The sequence below is a fragment of the Somniosus microcephalus genome, chromosome 6, assembly GCF_052327205.1.
Source record: "Somniosus microcephalus isolate GS21.2 chromosome 6, FLI_Smic_1.0, whole genome shotgun sequence".
In the NCBI taxonomy this organism is placed as follows: Eukaryota; Metazoa; Chordata; class Chondrichthyes; order Squaliformes; family Somniosidae; genus Somniosus; species Somniosus microcephalus.
This window is the reverse complement of record NC_140992.1, coordinates 181,252,360-181,268,954: the sequence shown is the minus strand read 5'-3', so window position 1 is coordinate 181,268,954 and position 16,595 is coordinate 181,252,360.

The window sequence follows — 16,595 nt, the reverse complement described above, 5'->3', positions numbered from 1 at the left end:
CGACCCACTGTTCGTACACGGCGCCGACCGCGTGGTCGGAGGTGTCCGTGGTGAGGGCCAACCTTGCGTTGGGCTGTGGGTGAGCGAGCATGGTGGCGTCGGCGAGCTCCTTTTTGGTCGAGTCAAAAGCGGTCAACATGTCTGCCGACCACTCGATCGCCATTCTGTCTTTCTTACCCCGGAGGGCTTCGTATAGGGGCCGCATGAGAGAGGCCGCTCCGGGAATGACGCGGTTGTAAAAGTTGATCATCCCCAAGAACTCCTGGAGGCCTTTGATGGTGGTAGGCCGGGGGAACTGCTGGACGGCTTGCACCTTGGCGGGCAGGGGAATGGCTCCGTCCTGCGTGATGTGGTGGCCGAAGAATTCGATCCTGCTGAGGCCGAATTGGCACTTGGCTAGGCTGATGATGAGCCCGTGCTCACTGAGCCGCTGGAACAGGGTGCGGAGGTGCTCGATGTGTTCCTGCTTGGAGGAACTAGCTACTAGGATGTCATCCAGGTAGACAAAGAGGAACTCCAGGTCCCGGAGGACCGAGTCCATGAGCCGCTGGAAGGCCTGGGCCACGTTTTTGAGGCCGAAGGGCATTCGGAGGAACTCGAATAGCCCAAAAGGGGTGATTATGGCCATCTTGGGAACGTCCGTGGGGTGGACTGGCACCTGATGGTAACCGCGCACCAGGTCGACTTTGGAGAAGACTGAGCGGCCGGCCAGTCTAGCCGAGAAGTCTTGAATGTGCGGTATGGGGTACTGATCCGGCGTGGTGGCGTCGTTTAGGCGCCGGTAGTCCCCACAGGGGCGCCATCCCCCGTCGGGTTTGGTGACGATGTGGAGTGGGGAGGCCCAGGGGCTGTTGGAGCGGCGGATGATGCCGAGCTGTTCCATTGTGGCGAACTCGGCCCGCATGATCTCCAGCTTGGCCGGGTCCAGCCTGCGGGCGTGGGCATACACCGGTGGGCCTGTGGTGGGGATGAAGTGTTCTACCCCATGCTTAGCAACCTTCGCGGAGAAGGTCGGGTTGGTGAGGACTGGGAACTCAGCCAGGAGTGCTGAGTAGTCGTCCGTTGAGCGGGCGCGGCACTGCCATGCCATTTCGGCGGGTTGTGGGGGGGCCATGGCGCCTGGGATAGGTGACATGGTGTTCATGTCCACGAGGCGGCGCCGAGGCGTGTCGACCAACAGGCCGTGGGCGCACAGGAAATCTGCACCGAGGAGCGGGAAGAGCACCTTGGCGGTGATAAACTCCCAGTGGTAGCGGCGGCCTGCGAGGTCGATGGTGACGGTGTGGGTGCCATACGTCCGGATGTCGGTGCCGTTGGCGGCAGTCAGTGCAGGGCCGCGGCCACCTCGCTGGATCTCGAGGGCGGACGCGGGGATGATGCTGCGCTGCGCGCCCGTGTCGCATAGGAAATGGCGTCCGGAGGCGCTGTCCGTAACGTACTGCAGCGCGCCTGCTTGCCCCACGGCCATCGTGTAGGCCGGTGTGGGGGCGGTTGGAAACGTGCAGGGATGGCTGCAGCGGCGTGCCCGTTCGCCGAACCGGGTATGAAAGTAGCAGTAGCCCTGGGTCGGAGGGCTTGGGGGACGTGGGAGCCTGGGGGGCCTCGTGGCCGAGCTGTGTGGCCGCGCGATAGAGGGTGGAGCGCGCGCCGACGCTGCGGAGGCCAGGTCGGGGGTGACGGTGTGGTTGGAGCTGGCGGACAGGAGCTTATTGGTTTTGTCGGCCAGGGCCTCGAGGTCCGTGAGGCTGGACGCCACGATCGCCGGGCGGATGCTGGGAGGTAGTTGGCGGATAAAGAGCGTGCGGAAGAGGGAGCCGGGCGGTTTCTCGTCGGTCAGAGCAAGCATGTGTGAGAGCAAGTCTGACGGCGTGGAGTCACCGAGTCCCGGGAGGTCGAGGAGGTGGCATTTGCGCAAGAATTGGGAGGCTGTGAATTTTTTAATGAGCGCGGCCTTGAGATGTGCGTACTTGCCTTCCTCCGGAGGGTTCTGTAGTGTTCTCCAGACTTTCGTGATTGTGGAGCTGCCCAGGGAGGCGAGGAGGTAGTCGTACATCGTTGCGTCGGTGGTGATGCCGCGGAGTCGGAATTGCGATTCGGCTTGAAGGAACCAGGCGGTGGCCAGGTTCTCCCAGAACTCCGGCAGCTTCACAGAAACTGCGTTTGTGTCAGCCATGGTTACGCTTAGGAGTCATCCTGAGCGTCGGGGTCACCAATGTAGGAGTCTACGTACTCCTAGCAAAAAATACTGAACTCGGAGAGGTTCAACAGAAAAGGTTTAATTGTTGAGGCTGCATGCTGAACACCAAATGGAGTCTGAGACTACACAAAGTACGACTGCCTTTCATCAGTGCACAGTTTTGACTGCCCCTCCCCCGCTCTGGGCTTAACTATGTTGCAGATCGAGTTTCTTAAAGGTGTGATCCTTCTTAAAGGCATGACGCCTGATTTATAGTCTACGGACCGGAAAGTGGATTGTGTCCTTTCTGTGATCGGTACGCCACAGTGTGACATTTTTCCATTTCTCACACCAGCCATTCTGTTATCTCTCTCATTTTGATTACTGATTTAGTGCCAGACTTATGCTGTGGGCCAGCACCCGTTTGGAACAAGAATCTGACTGCCCAAACTAATTTCATATACAGTACTCACTGCTTGCAGTTAGAGAAGATTTTGCCTCAAAGTGTAGACTGGATTTGAACCTGTGTCCCAGTGGTGGTGGCACTAGTACCAGCCAGTCCCTCTCGCTAATCATTCCTTACAATATCAGCCAGTCCCTCTCGCTAATCATTCCTTACAATACCAGCCAGTCTCTCTCGCTAATCATCCCTTACAATACCAGCCAGTCTCTCTTGCTAATCATTCCTTACAATACTAGCAAGTCTCTCTCGCTGATTATTCCTTACACTAGCCAGTCTCTCTCACTGATCATTCCTTACAATATCAGCCAGTCCCTCTCACTGATTATTCCTTACAATACCAGCCAGTCTCTCTTGCTGATCATTCCGTACTAGCAAGAAATTCCAAACTAGTAAGAAATATAAAAACAGACAGTAAGCGCTTCTACAGGTATATAAAAAGGAAGAGAGTAGCTAAAGTAAACGTAGGTCCCTTAGAGGATGAGATTGGGGAATTAATAATGGGAAATGGCAGAGACTTTGAACAAATATTTTGTATCGGCCTTCACAGTAGAAGACACTAAAAGCATCCCAATAATAATAGATAATCAAGGGGCTATAGGGAGGGAGGAACTTAAAACAATCACTATCACTAGAGAAAAAGTACTAGGCAAACTAATGGGACAAGTCCCCTGGACATGATGGCCTGCATCCTAGGGTCTTAAAAGAAGTGGCTGCAGAGATAGTGGATGCGTTGGTTGTAATCTACCAAAATTCCCTGGATTCTGGACAGGTCCCAGCAGATTGGAAAACCGCAAATTTAACGCCCCTATTCAAGAAAGGAGGGAGACAGAAACCGGGAAAACATAGACCAGTTAGCCTAACATCTGTCATTGGGGAAATGCTGGAGTCCATTATTAAGGAAGCAGTAGCAGGACATTTAGAAAATCATAATACAGTCAAGCAGAGTCAGCATGGTTTTATGAAAGGGAAATCATGTTTGACAAATTTGCTAGAGTTCTTTGAGGAGGTAACGAGCAGGGTGAATAAAGGGGAACCAATAGATATAGTGTATTTGGATTTCCAGAAGGCATTCGATAAGGTGCCACATAAAGGTTACTGCACAAGATAAGAGCTCAGGGGTTGGGAGTAATATATTAGCATGGATAGAGGATTGGCTAACTAACAAAACAGAGAGTCGGGATAAATGAGTCATTTTCAGGTTGGCAAACTGTAACTAGTGGGGTGCCACAGGGATCAGTGCTGGGGCCTCAACTAATTACAATCTATATTAATGATTTGGTTGAAGGGACCGAGTGTAATGTCGCCAAATTTGCGGACGATACAAAGATAGGTGAGAAAGCAAGTTGGGAGGAGGACACAAAGAGTCTGCAAAGGGATATAGATAGGTTAAGTGAGTGGGCAAAAATTTGGCAGATGGAGTATAATGTGGGAAAATGTGAGATTATCCACTTTGGTAGGAAGAATAAAAAAGCAAATTATTATTTAAATGGAGAGAGACTACAAAATGCTGCAGTACAGAGGGATCTGGGGGTCCTTGTACATGAAAAACAAAAAGTTAGCATCCAGGTACAGCAAGTAATTAGGAAGGCAAATGGAATGTTGGCCTTTATTGCAAGGGGGATGGAGTATAAAAGTAGGGAAGTCTTGCTACAACTGTACAGGGTATTGGTGAGACCACACCTTGAGTACTGCGTACAGTTTTGGTCCCCTTATTTAAGGAGGGATATGTTTGCATTGGAGCGAGTTCAGAGAAGGTTCACTAGGTTGATTCCTGAGATGAGGGGGTTGTCTTATGAAAAAAGGTTGAGCAGGTTGGGCCTATACTCATTGGAGTTTAGAAGAATGAGAGGTGATCTTATTGAAACATATATGATTCTGAGGGGGCTTGACAGGGTAGATGCAGAGAGGATGTTTCCACTCGTGGGGGAATCTAGAACTAGGGGGCATAGTTTCAGAATAAGGGGTCGCCCATTTAAAACGGAGATGAGGAGGAATTTCTTCTCTGAGGGTCATGAATCTTTGGAATTCTCTACCCCAGAGAGTTGTGGAGGCTGGGTCATTGAATATATTTAAGGTGGAGATAGACCGATTTTTGAACTATAGGGGAGTCAAGGTTATGGGGAACGGGCAGGAAAGTGGAGTTGAGGCCAAGATCAGATCAGCCATGATCTTATTGAATGGCGGAGCAGGCTCGATGGGCCAAATGGCCTACTCCTGCTCCTATTTCTTATGTTCTTACAATACAAGCCAGTCTCTCTCGCTGATCATTCCTTACAATACCAGCCAGTCCATTCCTTACAATACCAGCCAGTCCCTCTCGCTGATCCTCCCTTACAGTACTAGCCAGTCTCTCTCGCTGATCCTCCCTTACAGTACTAGCCAGTCTCTCTCGCTGATCCTCCCTTACAGTACTAGCCAGTCTCTCTCGCTGATCCTCCCTTACAGTACTAGCCAGTCTCTCTCGCTGATCCTCCCTTACAGTACTAGCCAGTCTCTCTCGCTGATCATCCCTTACAGTACTAGCCAGTCTCTCTCGCTGATCATCCCTTACAGTACTAGCCAGTCTCTCTCGCTGATCCTCCCTTACAGTACTAGCCAGTCTCTCTCGCTGATCCTCCCTTACAGTACTAGCCAGTCTCTCTCGCTGATCCTCCCTTACAGTACTAGCCAGTCTCTCTCGCTGATCCTCCCTTACAGTACTAGCCAGTCTCTCTCGCTGATCCTCCCTTACAGTACCAGCCAGTCTCTCTCGCTGATCATCCCTTACAGTACTAGCCAGTCTCTCTCGCTGATCCTCCCTTACAGTACTAGCCAGTCTCTCTCGCTGATCCTCCCTTACAGTACTAGCCAGTCTCTCTCGCTGATCCTCCCTTACAGTACTAGCCAGTCTCTCTCGCTGATCATCCCTTACAGTACTAGCCAGTCTCTCTCGCTGATCCTCCCTTACAGTACCAGCCAGTCTCTCTCGCTGATCCTCCCTTACAGTACTAGCCAGTCTCTCTCGCTGATCATCCCTTACAGTACTAGCCAGTCTCTCTCGCTGATCCTCCCTTACAGTACCAGCCAGTCTCTCTCGCTGATCCTCCCTTACAGTACTAGCCAGTCTCTCTCGCTGATCCTCCCTTACAGTACTAGCCAGTCTCTCTCGCTGATCATCCCTTACAGTACTAGCCAGTCTCTCTCGCTGATCATCCCTTACAGTACTAGCCAGTCTCTCTCGCTGATCCTCCCTTACAGTACTAGCCAGTCTCTCTCGCTGATCATCCCTTACAGTACTAGCCAGTCTCTCTCGCTGATCCTCCCTTACAGTACTAGCCAGTCTCTCTCGCTGATCCTCCCTTACAGTACTAGCCAGTCTCTCTCGCTGATCATCCCTTACAGTACTAGCCAGTCTCTCTCGCTGATCCTCCCTTACAGTACTAGCCAGTCTCTCTCGTTGATCCTCCCTTACAGTACTAGCCAGTCTCTCTCGCTGATCATCCCTTACAGTACTAGCCAGTCTCTCTCGCTGATCATTCTTTACAATACCAACCAGTCCCTCTGATCATTCCTTACAATACCAGCCAGTCCCTCTGATCATTCCTTACAATACCAGCCAGTGCCTCTTGCTGATCATTCCTTACAATACCAGCCAGTCCTTCTCGCTGATCATTCCTTATAGGTGAAATGTCACACCTACAGTTACACGTACTCTGTAATTAACAGGGGTATTCACATAAACCTTGCCAATTGTGACTGCAGACTTAAACTGGCTGAAAACACTGGCTCCCCTCCCCTTTTATCCCTTCTTGCTCTCATTAGAATTATTGTGTAGTATCGGGTTGTTGGGATCGGTAGAAAACAACAGGCAGAGACTTTTGTTTAAGCCAAAACAAAACGTGTCTTACTTTAATCACTCAGGGGCTATGACGTCATCACGAAACCGACGTCATGATGTCATCACGCTATCGATGCTCTTAAAGGGACCCTGCACCGATAACCCAACCCAGCATGTACATATCACAACATTGCTATACATAGTGAATTGTGTTTAGGTACATATAACATCATTGGTTATACATTGTGTTATTGTCCCTATGTGGTCTCCGCCACATACGTCCCCCCAGAATTCACTAGCACTGGCAATGTCAGTCGTTGGGGGGGCCGGATCACATGGCCGGAACGGCTCCTCAGTTCCGGGGCAGGGACCGGGGGTTTCGTCGGAGGGACCTCGGGCGCTCGGTGGTTGACTGAGGGTGCGGAAACCGGAGGTCGGCCCCGCCTCGGGAGTTGTGCCAACTCAACGGGTCGGTCCAGGTCCAGGTGGGCCGGCTTAAGATGGTCCACGGAAATGTAGTCCGGCTTACCGCCGACATCCACTACGCAGGTCTTGTCCCCGGTTTCCAGGACGTGGAATGGTCCCTCGTAGGGTGGCTGAAGAGGTCCCCGGTGGGCGTCGTGGCGGACGAAAACGTACTCCGCCTCACGAAGGTCGAGCGGAACGTGGGACTGAGGGAGACCGTGCTGTGACGTGGGCACCGGCGCGAAAACCTTGGCGTTGTCCAGAAGGTCGGACCGCTGACGGGCTGCGGACCAAGGTTCCGTTGCGTTGGGGACGAAATCCCCGGGAACCCGTAGCGGCTGGCCGTAGACGAGCTTGGCGGACGAGGACTGGAGGTCCTCCTTGGGAGCGGTCCTGAGTCCCAGCATGACCCACGGGAGTCTGTCGATCCAGCTGTCGTGCCGGAGGCTGGCCCGGAGCGCGGCCTTCATGGAGCGATGAAACCGTTCGCACAGCCCGTTAGCCTGAGGGTGGTAAGCTGTGGTGTGGTGGAGTCTCAACCCGAGGCCTCGGGCGACAGCGTTCCAGAGCTCTGACGTGAACTGGGGCCCCCGGTCGGAGGAAATGTCAGATGGGGCGCCGAACTGGGCGACCTAAGTGCTGATGAATGCCCGAGCCACATCGGTGGCCGTCGTTGAAGACAGCGGGAAGGCTTCCAGCCATCGGGTGGTTCTGTCGACCATTGTGAGGAGGTGGGTGAATCCGCGGGAGGGCGGCAGGGGCCCCACCAGGTCCACGTTATTGTGTTCGAACTGCCTCTCGGGCACCGCGAAAGGCGCCAACGAGGCCTTAGTATGGCGATGTACTTTTGAGCGTTGGCATACCACGCAGGTGCTGGCCCAGTCGCGAACATCTTTCCTGAGCCCGTGCCAGACGAACTTAGCCGCCACCAGCTTCTGTGACGGCTTCCTGCCCGGGTGGGAAAGATTGTGGACAGCGTCGAAAACTTGCCGTCTCCACCCTTCGGGCACAACGGGACATGGCTGCCCAACGGAGGCGTCGCACAGGAGTGTGGTGCCGGCAGCGTTGAATGCGACGTCCGCCAGTTGAAGGCCCGTGCCCGCCGTCCTGTAGGCCTGGACGTCCGGGTCAGAGGCCTGGTCGGCCGCCATGCGGGTGTAGTCGATGCCGAGGTGTACGGCGCTGGCGATGGCTCGGGAGAGGCAGTTGGCGACGGGATTGTCTTTCCCAGCCACATGCTGGATGTCCGTTGTAAACTCCGAGATGAAGGCCAACTGGCGTTGCTGACGGGCCGACCATGGCTCGGAGGCTTTGGCCATGGCGAAGGTCAACGGCTTGTGGTCCATGAACGGCGTGAACGGGCGGGCCTCCAGCAGGAAATGGAAGTGTCGGACGGCGAGGTAGAAGCCGAGAAGCTCGCGATCAAAGGTGCTGTACTTCCGCTCGTTGGGGCGGAGCTGCCGGCTGAAGAAGGCGAGCGGCTGCCAGGTGCCGTTGACCCACTGTTCGTGGACGGTGCCGACTGCATAGTCTGAGGCGTCGGTGGTGAGAGCGATCGGTGCAACAGGTAACGGATGCGCCAGCATGGTCGCGTTAGCCAGGGCCCTTTTCGTGTCCGTGAAAGAACTGGCCATCTCATCGGACCAGTTGACGGCGAGTTTGTCGGGCTTGCCTTTGAGGGCCTCGCAAAGGGGCTGCATAAGCTGGGCTGCTCGGGGGACGAAACGATGGTAAAAGTTCACCATGCTCAAAAACTCCTGCAGGGCCTTCATGGTGAGGGGTCGTGGGAAGTCCATCACGGCCTCCACTTTCGATGGTAGTGGCACCGCCCTGTCCTTCCTGATGCGGTGCCCGAGAAAGTCGATTGAGGACAGCCCGAACTGGCACTTGGCCGGGTTGACGATTAGGCCGTGTTGGATAAGTCGTTCGAAGAGAGTCCGGAGGTGGGACACATGCTCCGTCCAGGTATACGAACAGGAATGTCAGGTCCCGTAACACGGTGTCCATTAGGCGTTGAAAAGCCTGTGCGGTGTTTTTGAGGCCGAATGGCATGCGGAGAAATTCGAATAGCCCAAACGGGGTGATCACCACGGTTTTCGGGATGTCCTGCAGCCGGACAGGGACCTGGTGGTAACCCCGGACGAGGTCCACTTTCGAGAATACCACTTTCCTGGCCAGGCGGGTGGAAAAGTCCTGGATATGTGGAATCGGATAGCGGTCGGGGGTCGTCGCGTCGTTGAGGCGCCGGTAATCTCTGCACGGGCGCCACCCACCGCCTGGTTTCGGGGCGATGTGGAGGGGCGAGGCCCACGGACTGTTCGACCGGTGGATGATGCCGAGGCGCTCCATGGTGTCGAACTCGGCTTTGGCGATGGCGAGCTTCCCCGGGTCGAAGCGCCGAGCACGGGCATAGACGGGCGGACCGGTGGTCGAGATGTGGTGTTCTACCCCGTGTTTGGTGGCGGTGGACGAGAACGTGGGCTTCGTGAGGTCCGGGAACTGGGCGAGAAGGCGGGAAAACTCATCGGAGACCGAGAGTGCGCTGGACAACTGTGTCGTGCTGGACCCGCTGAGGGAACATGGGAGCGAACTGAAGGTTTCCGTGTTGATGAGACGTCGGTTCTTGACGTCCACCAAAAGGCCATTGGCGCAGAGGAAGTCAGCGCCGAGAAGGGGGGTGGAGACTTTTGCTGTGACAAAGTCCCAGGTGAACCGCTGCCCGCCAAAACAAAGCGCCGTTCCGTTTCCCGAAGGTGCGGATGGAACTGCCGTTGGCGGCTTCGAGGACGGGGCCGTGGTTCCCCCCTTGAATGTCTATGGCTGACGCGGGCAGGACGCTCACCTGGGCGCCCGTGTCGCAAAGGAAAGAACGTCCGGAGTCGGTGTCTGTAATAAACAACAAACTGCCTGAACGGCCGACAGCCATAGCAGCCGACGAGTGGTCTTTAGTTTGTTTCGACGCAGGAAAACTGCACGGGGGCCGACACTTCCTGGCTTTGGGGCCGAACTGCGCATGGTAGAAGCAGGGGCTTGAGGGTTGCTGCCGTTGAGCTGTAACAGTGGGGGCAGGGCTCCGCGTGGCCGCGCCGTACTGTTGCCCGGCGGAGAAAAATTTGTCGGCCTCCTTGGCCAGGTCGTGGAAATCGGTAGTGGAAGAGTTGGCTAAAGCCGACCGTACCTGACCTGGCAGCTGTTGAAGGAACAGTTCCTTGAAGAGGAAGCACGGTGTGTGTGTGCCCAGGAGGGCCAGCATGTGGTCCATCAGCTCCGAGGGCTTGGAGTCGCTAAGCCCGGGTAGAGAGAGAAGCTGGCGTGCACGTTCGGCTTCGGTGAGTCCGAAAGTTTGTAAGAGGTGCGCCTTCAGTGTATTGTATTTGTTGAGCTCTGGGGGGTTTTCGAGCAGGTTCACGACTCTGGCCGCGGTGGAGCTGCCGAGAGCGGAGACGACGTAGTAGTACCTCGTGTCGTCCGCGGTGATGTCCCGGAGTGCAAATTGAGCCTCGGCCTGGGCAAACCAAGCGGCAGCCTGTTGTTCCCAAAACTCAGGTAATTTGATGGAAACGGCGTTCGTCACCATTTCAGATGAGGTCTTTGGAATCGTCCAAAAGAGCAGCGGGGTCACCAATGTTGGAGTCGACAGAAATCAACAGGCCGAGACTTTTCTTTAAGCAAAAACAAAACGTGTCATACTTTAATCAATCTCCACAAGGTCTGAAGGCTCAGCCCCGTGCAGGGGCTATGACGTCATCACGCAACCGACATCATGACGTCATCACGCTATCGACACTCTTAAAGGGACCCTGCACCGATAACCCAACCCAGCATGTACATATCACAACATTGCTATACATAGTGAATTGTGTTTACGTACATATAACAGCATTGGTTATACATTGTGTTATTGTCCCTATGTGGTCTCCGCCACAGGGTAATAAAAAGTTACTGGACATTAATGATTTTCCTCTGCTTTGCAACTGGAGAATGCTCAGCTCTTAGAACATAAGAAATAGGAGCAGGAGAGGGCATTCGGTCCTTCGAGCCTGCTCCACCATTCAATCAGATCATGGTTGATCTTCTACCTCAACTCCACTTTCCTGCACTATCCCCATATCCATTGATTACCTTAATATCCAAAAATCTATCGGTCTCAGCCTTGAATACACTCAATGACTGAGCATCCACAGCCCTCTGGGTTAGAGAATTCCAAAGATTCACAACCCTTTGAGTGAAGACATTTTTCCTCATCTCAGTACTAAATGGCTGACCTCTTATCCTGAGACTGTGACCCCCCTAGTTCTAGACTCCCCTCCCAGCATCTACCCTGTTAATCACTGTAAGATTTTTATATGTTTCAATGAGATCAACTCTTATTCTTCTACTTGCACCAAGTCCTTTTACATAATTCAATTTCCCTTTTTCTTTCCTTTTATCAACAAATCCCTCAGTCTCCTGCCACTCATGATCCTTCTCCTCAGCCAACCTTTTCTCCTGCCACTGTACCAGGCTTGAGTGTCTCTTGATGAGCTCACAATTTCACTCTGCTCCACCCTTTGTATCTTCAGCCATGCTCATCATGGCAATCATCACTGGCTCGCCAGAGTAGCAGCCTGAAATGCCTCAACTCCTGTTCCTGACAACCATCCAATCCAGCTGATTCCTGGGGGGTTGGGGTAATATCTCTAGCCTTCCTTCTAAGCCATACTGATGGATTATCAACTGCTGGTCTACTCTGTATTGCCCTCAGGAAAGTTAGCTCCTTCAGAAACGCAGCTTGCAGGTAATGACTCCTGGCACCTCATTGAAGTCTCCCTACCTGGCTATGTGTTTCACCCAACTGCGCCTCCCCTTCCCTGCCAATCTTCAGTCGTTCAGTAACTCGTTTGAGCAATTTATCCTTTTTTTTTCATCCCCCATCCATTTAAAGTCCTTGCCCTCAACAGCCCTCCTAAGTACCACGGTAACTTGCTTACTGAGATTTCCTTTCTCTCCTCCATCAGTTTGTGCACCGAATGATTGCTCTGCCTTGGTGATTTCAACTTCCACCTCCATTCCCCTTGCTCCTTCTTTGTGTCCTCCTTTAGTCTCATCTTTCATGTCAACTCCTCCATCCACACCACATCCCTATCCTTTGCCACCTTACGTGCCCTCACTGCCTCTGAGGCCTCGATCACGGATATGGATATCGCTGACCACTTCCTCATTTCTCTTATTGTACGCATCTCTTTGCCTTTCTCCAATCCCGAAATGGTTAAACCTTCAGCTGTGGGGAAAAAATGTCCCACAGCTCCCTCACCAATTCATTTTATAATTCCCAGCTGCCCATGTCAAATTCTCCATTTGTCATGACTCTGCTGCCACTGTTGAGCTAAACAGTTCCCTCATTCCTGCCTTTCACGGCCTCTCACCTTACTGAGTCACCCACTATCTCCCACCCTTGTCGTTCCTCTGACACAACTCCCACCTTTGCACCCTTAAGTCTGAAGGCTGCAGATTTGAGCACACCTGCCAGATGAGTGGTCGAGCGTAATCACGCTTCCCTCTCCGTGGTCAAATCTCTTACTGCTCCACGGTCATCCTGCAGGGTGAAAACAATCCATGACTCTTTTCCAGCCTCCTCAAACCTCCGTTCCTTGCTCCTTCCACCCACTAACACCAACTGTGAGGAACTTTGGCTGGAAAATTGAGACTATCTGCATAGCTGTCTTGGCCCAACACCTCGGAATTCCCTCCCCAAACGCCTCCACCTCTCTACCTGCTTGCCCACCTTGTGGGTTCACGTCCCATTCCAACGACTTGGCTGACATTCCAGTGCAGCACTGAGACAGTGCTGCACTGTCGAGGGTGCCTTTTTTGGTTGAGATGTTAAACCGAGGCCCCATCTGCTCTCTCAGGTGGACATAAAAGATCCCATGACACTATTTCAAAGAAGAGCAGGGGAGTTCTCCCCAGTGTCCTGACCAATATTTATCTCACAATCAACATAACAAAAAAAATATTTTTTGGTCATGATCACATTGCTGTTTGTGGGAGCTTGCTGTGTGCAATTGGCTACATGTTTCCTACATTACAACAGTAACTATACTTCATTGGCTGTAAAGCGCTTTGGGACGTCCTGAGGTTGTGAAAGGCGCTATATAAATGCAAGTCTTTTTTTCTTTTTAAAGGGTTCTCAAAACACAAATCTTTGAAAGAACTAAAAAAGAAAGACTTGCAATTATAACAAAATTTAATTGTTAGCAATCTGAATTTTTTTAAGTGAGCTTGAAGTCTTGCATCCATAATCCGCTGTTTCAAAGCGCCCAACCCTAGCCGGATCCTACCTTGCTCCCTGCAGCTGCTATCAACAATGGCCAAATTACACCAGGCTGACTAATCAGTCATATCTAGCACCTGCCACCTCTGTGCCAGAATCAAATGCTGCATCTCAGCAATCCATGAAGCCAAGAAGGGAAATCGTTACAGAAATGGAGAGGAATAGAAAAAGGCAGGATACAGAAAGACACCAAGATGACAGAAGAAGGAGGAAGGTGCCACAGAAGAATCCGAGAGTGACAGAAAGAGAGGGAAACCAAGATTACCCAGTGAAGACGGTGAAGACAGATTGTGGCATTGGCACCGTGCAGCTCTCCTTCCTCTGGAAGCACTCATACAGTGTTCCCTCATTCCTTTGTGGAGTTGTGCAAACAGTTTATGTTCTGTAATCTCAATATGAAGTATTTAAGAGCAACTTAGCAACAGGGCAAGGGAAAGACTCAGTGACTGGGTCAGGACAAGTATCAGGGCTACACCTTGTTTAACAAGAAACTGCTCATTCGTATTTGTTTGGGGTGCGGGTTTGGGCACAGTGTTGATTGCCTCTTGTTAAACACCACCTTACAATAGACGTCTTATTTGACTATGGGAAAGAGACCCCTGAAATCTAATGACAGGTTTCTAACCTCTGTTAAATTATTATTTTTGCTTTCACTTATATGACTAAATATAGGTCAAACAAAATGCTGCAATTTGACTGGCGAAACCTCCTTGGGCTGGCAATTTTCCCCATAATCAACAATTTAACTCTCCAATGCCAACTTTTGCAACTTAGCTAACTAGGGCAGTATTATCAAACTGATGAGATTCAGAGGGGATGGGGATTTGATAGAGGTGTTCAAAATGAGAAAAGCAACAGACAAAGTAAACATATTGGTAGATAGATTGGAGTCAGGAGGTCATGATCGAAGATAAGCACTAGATACATAAAGGGGAGATTGAAACAAACTTTTTAACACAACGTGTAATCGGAATGTACATGCGTTGTGGCGAATGGTGCTAAATCAATTGCAGCATTCAAAAAATACTGGATAATTTCTTTAAAAAAAAAATTAAAGGGTATGGGGAGAAAACGAGGGGTTGGGACTGGTTTAGGGAGAAAGCAGGAAAATGGAACCATGTCAAATCAGCTGCCAAGAATGGCCGGATTCAGAAGGCAGCCCTGTGTCAAAGTGGGAGTACCTTCAAATTTATTTATTGCTTGATTCACTGAGAATGCAAGGTGAAAGGCTGAGGCTCACAACCCAGAAGACAATATAAATCAAGAAATAGAGCTTAAGAGATGCCAAGATTTTGTTCTAAAAGCCTGAAGATTTATAGGAGAAAATAAAGACTTAAGGGGTGACAATTTCACAAGTTTTGAAGTCCTGGGAAGGAGGATATTGAAGTAAGAGATGGTGATCTGTCTAAATTTCAACAGAGGATGAAAAGCCTGTAGGACAGCATATTTGGTGGTTAGAGTGAACATAAAGAGAATTGAAAGGAGCACTGGAAGTAGTAGATTAGATCAAACAGACGAGAGGTTGCAGGTTAATGGTGAGTTTGGGATTGCCTCTGAGGCGACCAGTTTTTTCTTCTATAATTTCCAGGAGTGCAAGAGAGGTGATAGAAGTATCTCCTCAGATATTTGAACAGTATTTGGCTCTTGGACAGATTTGGACATGTAGATTGACAAGTTATTGAGGGGAAAAGGAGCATTTGGCATGAAAACAAAACTTTAGCAGTGAAGAATATTGAGTTCAAAAGAGATAGTGATGCCAAAGAAGCTAAGGGATGATAAAAGGCAAATGGTGGACCTTTCACTGTAAGAGTTGAAAGATGCTGATGAGACTTGTGGATGAGTTACACATTTTAACATTGACTGGGTGAAGTGCCAGGAGGAGAATCTGTTGGGGAGGCTCGCACTTTGGTAAGAATCCACCTGATTTTTTCCCCTCTGTGCTCCACCCAGGTGATGCTTAATGAATATCTACCCTTAGATAAACAAAGAAAAGGGATCTGATTGTTCCATCGAATGGCATGGAGCAGATTATGATGTTGTGATTAAACCATTGCATTCTAAGAGGACTGATGGTCGTGTGCATTAACGGCATGCAAATTGAAGGAGGTTGATAATTACGGCTGAATAGTGAGATGAAGCTGAAGAAGGAACTGTGTTGTAGCGAGGATAGAGCTTGTAGGAACTCTTTAGTGGAAATGTGTTGTGATCAATTACAGAACAGACAGTGATTTGAGAAGAAACTAGTTAGCTATTAACATGGTGTGAGTGGTAGTAACCTGTTATCCTTATTCATAGTGTTGACGTGCAGAATTCCAGATACAATAACATATATGACAAGATAGTCACTGGAACCGCCATACTGAAAATCATACCGTTGGTCATGAATTCAGTCATAACTTTCAAGTCAATGGAAATTTGAATTTAAAGAATAAGAAGGATCAAATTTTCTTAGTGTTAAGTGTTGAGCAAATTTCCAAGGAGAAAAGGTGAACTGGAGTGAGAGAGATTAATAACACTGTGGGATAATAAGTTCAGAAAGACACATTGAAGATGATGAGATGAATACAATCAGGACTAGAGGCCTTATTAAAGTCTAGAGGGTGGAGGATCTGACATATCTGATGAGGAAAAAACGTGATGTCGGTCATACTGATCGAACAGAATAAGAGCAATGGAGGAAGGTACTGTACCAGGATCATAAGGTTTGGAAAGAACGAATAAAACTGCAAATGTTGGAAATCTGAAATAAAGCAGAAAATACTGAAATACTCAAAGTCTGTCAGTGTCTAAAGAGGAAAGACAGGCTAGCATTACGGTTATGGACTCCTCATCAGAACTAAAAACTGGAAACATAGAAACATAGAAGATAGGAGCAGGAGTAGGCCATTCGGCGCCTCGAGACTGTTCCGCCATTCAATGAGATCATGGCTGATCATCCAAATTCAGTACCCTGTTCCTGCCTTCTCTCCATATCCCTTGATCCCTTTAGCCTTAAGAAATATATCCAACTCCTTCTTGAATATATTTAATGAATTGGCCTTTACTGCCTTCTTTGGCAGAGAATTCCACAGGTTCACCACTCTCTGGGTGAAGAAATTCCTCCTCATCTCTGTCCTAAATGGCTTACCCCTTATCCTTAGACTGTGACCCCTGGTTCTGGACTCCCCGACCATCGGGAACATCCTTCCAGCATCTAGCCTGTCTAGTCCTGTTAGAATTTTATAAGTTTCGATGAGATCCCCTCTCATTCTTCTAAACTCCAGCGAGTATAAGCCCAATCGACCCAATCTCTCCTCATACGTCATTCCTGCCATCCCAGGTATCAGCCTGGGGAATCTTCGCTGCACTCCTTCCATGGCAA